Raw genomic sequence first — 4274 nt, forward strand, 5'->3', positions numbered from 1 at the left:
TTAACAAAATACTTATAAACAACAACTAATACATCAAATTCATCATTTAACATCTAAAATCACAAATATTAATCAATAGAAACATTCAAAATCTTTAACAGTTTCAAGAACGAAGGCATGGACTAGTTGAACCTAATTGTAACAATCTCAAAAACATATAAATTACGAGAAAAGGGTTCAAAACAGACTTACATGCATAGAATTTTGGTTGGTCGAAACTTAAAGCTTCTCAAAAGGAGTTTCTTCTTTCTCTTTTCAGTGAAGAAACAAGGTAAGATGATACTTTTCTATTTTACTTTTGTTTTTATTATTTATTACTTAAACATTAATTTAATAAATCATTTCAGATAATAACTTAAAAATTAACTACATTGCCGTCCACTATTGCCAAAGGTGGCTAAATTGCCATATTAAACCATCCAATTTTTTTAATTATACAAATCACTTAAATACTAATAATAAATAACTTTCATACTTTTTACAAATTAGTCCTTTTTAATTAATTAACTATCTAAACATTAAAATTTCTTAACCAAATTTTAATACAACCTTAATAACACTTCATAAATATTTAATAAAATATTTACAGCTTAGTTTATAGAGAACGAGGTCTCGATACCACATTTTCTAAAACCACTTGACTTTAGGTTTTCATACCACTTCAACTTAATTATTCATTCAAATAACATAATTTTCCAATTCAAAATTTATTTTAATACTATATTTGACTTATTAATATTAAATAATAATATTTACAAACACGCTTGTCAAATTTGGGGCCCCGAAACCACTATTTTTGTCACGACTAAAAAATGGGTTGTTATACATGATATATATGATTATAAAACCATTTTGAGAGCATTAATTGCTTAACTAATATATGTGTGAAAATGTGAAATTTTGGATGAGAGCTCAAAGAGATTAGTTTGTATGAATGTGATATATGTGCATATGTGAACATAATAATTATAAAGCAACTTGCCTTAGTAAGCTTCATAGGAATAGCTAAGATACATATTGCACGCCATAGGGATTAACATGCACATGGCTTGAATAAAGATATGATATGATGTCTTATGGCATAGCACTTTGGTGCACTTTGGGCCCTATATATTGGTGTTTTGGTTGGATGCACAATTGGTGCAATATATGTAAGTGTAATCGATCGAAATCTCGAGTACCTAATTCTTATTCCACTAAATTTTACTATGGGCTATAAGTTAAATAAGTTGTAAAGAAACTGGGTTAATGAGATTGTCACACCTAGTTTCTATTAAGTTTTGGAAATTAAGGAAGATTTGAGAGCTAATTGAAAGAGATAGTAGGTTCGGCAGACTCTACTGAAAATCTAGAAATTTCAGTTGTAACACCCTGGATTTCGGGGTTAGAAGTTTTGAGATTTGTAGTTGGGGATAGTGGCTAGGTCAAATAATTGGGTTAGTTTCCATGTTTTAGTGTCAGAATGGGCCTGCGGGTCATGTGTTAGTAAAACTCTGGTCCAATGTTCAAGTCCTCAAGTGTGTGTTTTGAGGAAGTATTGTATTTTATTTTAGCTTTTGTTTTGTGACTAAAATACATTTTAGTTTTTTTATTTAATTAGAAGGGAAAATAACCTAAAATGAGTTTTTCCACGTTCTCCCCTCTCCCACGTCTATCTCTTCCCTTTTTTCCTTCACCATTGTTTTCTTTCTTTGCTAGGGAAAATATTTTTTTTTGTTTCGGAAAGCTTCGGTTTCCTTGTCGTCAAGTCGGTGTCTAGGCACTATCCAATTCTTGTTTGGTTTTTTCCAGTTCATTTACATTTTTCGTCGACAAAAGCTTCAGGTTCGTAGGGTGGTCGTCAATGCATATCAATTGATTTCTGGGCATTTTAATCGCGATTCAGATATGGGTTTAAAAACTTATCACTTTCATTAAAGAATTGTTGACTGAATTGTTGTAGGAGTCAGTAATTTTGTGTGTGTTCGGGAACCCTGTAATTTTGATAACGAATTGTTGGTTTGTTATTTTGAAGTTCGACAATTTATGTGTGTTTTTTAAATAAGTTAATCGAAGTGTTGTTTGGTTGTCAAAATTGCATGAAAATAAGTATATTATAGTGGTTTTCTAGGTTATTGAGGGTTGGAAATTGTTTCATCAACAAAAGCACGATCTACAGCCAATTTTGGTGTGGTTTCGTGACCACATAGGTGGCATACAGCCGTGTGCAGTTGGGAATTAGGGTTTTTGGGACGAATTTGGTGCCACATGGTCGTGTGGCCGATAGTTGGAAATTTGGGGATTTTAGTCAATTTTCACATAGGCGTGTGTTTCGGACACACAGCCATGTCCCATGGGCACTTTGGCATGTGAGGCTTTCACATAGCCGTGTCTGCCCTGCACCTTATTTTAGCTCAATTGGATAGAGAATTATACGAGCTATCCACACGACCATGTTCTTGGGTCACACGGGCGTGTGTCATAGTCACACAGCCATGTGCCTCCCTTCACATGGGCGTATATTTTGTGTGCCTCAAACTTATTGCATTGAAAGGTATATCGTATAATGATATAAATATATACAATAATAATTTATTTTGAAAATATAATATAATGATATAAATATAATATTGAATCTATTTTAAGATGTGATATAAATATTATTACGTATATTTCCAAAACTATTCACTTTAGTCCTCATCGAAAAATAACAAATTTGAATCGAATCAATTCTACTTTTTTTTAATCATTTTTAACTCACTTTATGATCTTATCATACAATACAATTCATAAATGCATCAATTGAAGTAGTTCGGGTTATAGAAATCCTAACCATAAACTTTAAGCTATTGTCGATGACTTCATTTTTCCCTTCCGTTTTGGGGAATTCGGGTTAAATTTAGGTACGAAATAACATAAATACACTAAATCATCAATACACAATCATTTTCAAATCCAATTGCTAATTTATGTGACTTTTTCATTTTCTTCAATTTGGTCCCTAAATTCGGGACTAACATAACTTTCAAATTAAGCCATCAATTTTTATACGGATTTCACTCTAAGCCTAATTTAACATTTTATTTTTCATTTCAACCCCAAATTTCTAAATATGTTCAATTTAATCCCTATTACATAAAATCATCAATTGGCTTTACAATTTAGTCTTTTTTTCTATACTAAACTTAAAATCTATCAAATTATTCTTTAAAACTTTAATTACTCAATAGTGGTAACATCCACAAACTTTAACAATAACAAAAAATATAACATGGGTTAGCTAGCTTGATTTTTCGATATTCTAAAAAAAATTAGAAGAAAAGGACTAAATTGAACTAACCAAATTAAAGCTTAAAAGCTTGAAAGCTCTTGTCATTCGTCTACCTTTCTCCCTAATTAGATTTAAATTTTTGAAGGTGAAAATATTGGGAAATGTGTCCATATTGTAGTAAACATGTAACTGTTTTCTATTTATTTTAACGATGAATAGTAAAGGGACAAAAATGGTGATTTAACCTTGGACAAAAAGTCCAAGTAGTGGTGAGCATGAATAATTCAATATATTTTGGGCTATTTATTCATGAAGTTCTATTTAGTTGGTGGTTAAATTGAAATTTAGATTTGTTTTGTTAAAATTTGAAGAAATTGAAGGATCTATTGGATAATTGAACCAAAGGGTGTAAGCTAGTGGATATGAATGTTATTAACCATGTGTGGAAAGGTTTAATTAAGTTTAATAATAGCATAATTAAGCTTATTTTAAAATGTCATAATATTTACAAAATTACCAAAGTATATAATTTAAAGAAATGAGAAATAAAAGATGATAGTTTTATCATCTTCCTCACTCTCTCCCATGGCAAGCATAAGAAACTTAGGGTTTCTATTGTTGAAAATTTAAAGCTTAAATTGGTAAGTGAAACTTAGCCCGTTTTTAGTATTTTTATGTTTTTGAGCTCATATTAGCTTGATTTAGCTAACCTGAGGACTAATTTGTGAAACTATTAAATGTTATAAATGTTCTCATTGATAAGTTGAGTTATTTCTTAAAGTTAATGTTGAAATATGAAGCTTCGTTGCTTGGGTAGACTAATTTGTAAAGTGATTTTTAGTAATTTTAACGTTTAAGGACTAAATTATTAAAACGATAAAATTGATTGAATTTAATGTGAAATAATTGCAAATAGGGACTTTGAAAAACCATAGATCATTTGGATGAACTTGGATTTAGAGAGAAATGGTTATTTTTTTTTGTTTAAGGCTTAGGAACTAAATTGAATAAAAATGTAAAGTTG

Source organism: Gossypium hirsutum, chromosome A04 (assembly GCF_007990345.1).
Source record: "Gossypium hirsutum isolate 1008001.06 chromosome A04, Gossypium_hirsutum_v2.1, whole genome shotgun sequence".
Lineage (NCBI taxonomy): Eukaryota > Viridiplantae > Streptophyta > Magnoliopsida > Malvales > Malvaceae > Gossypium > Gossypium hirsutum.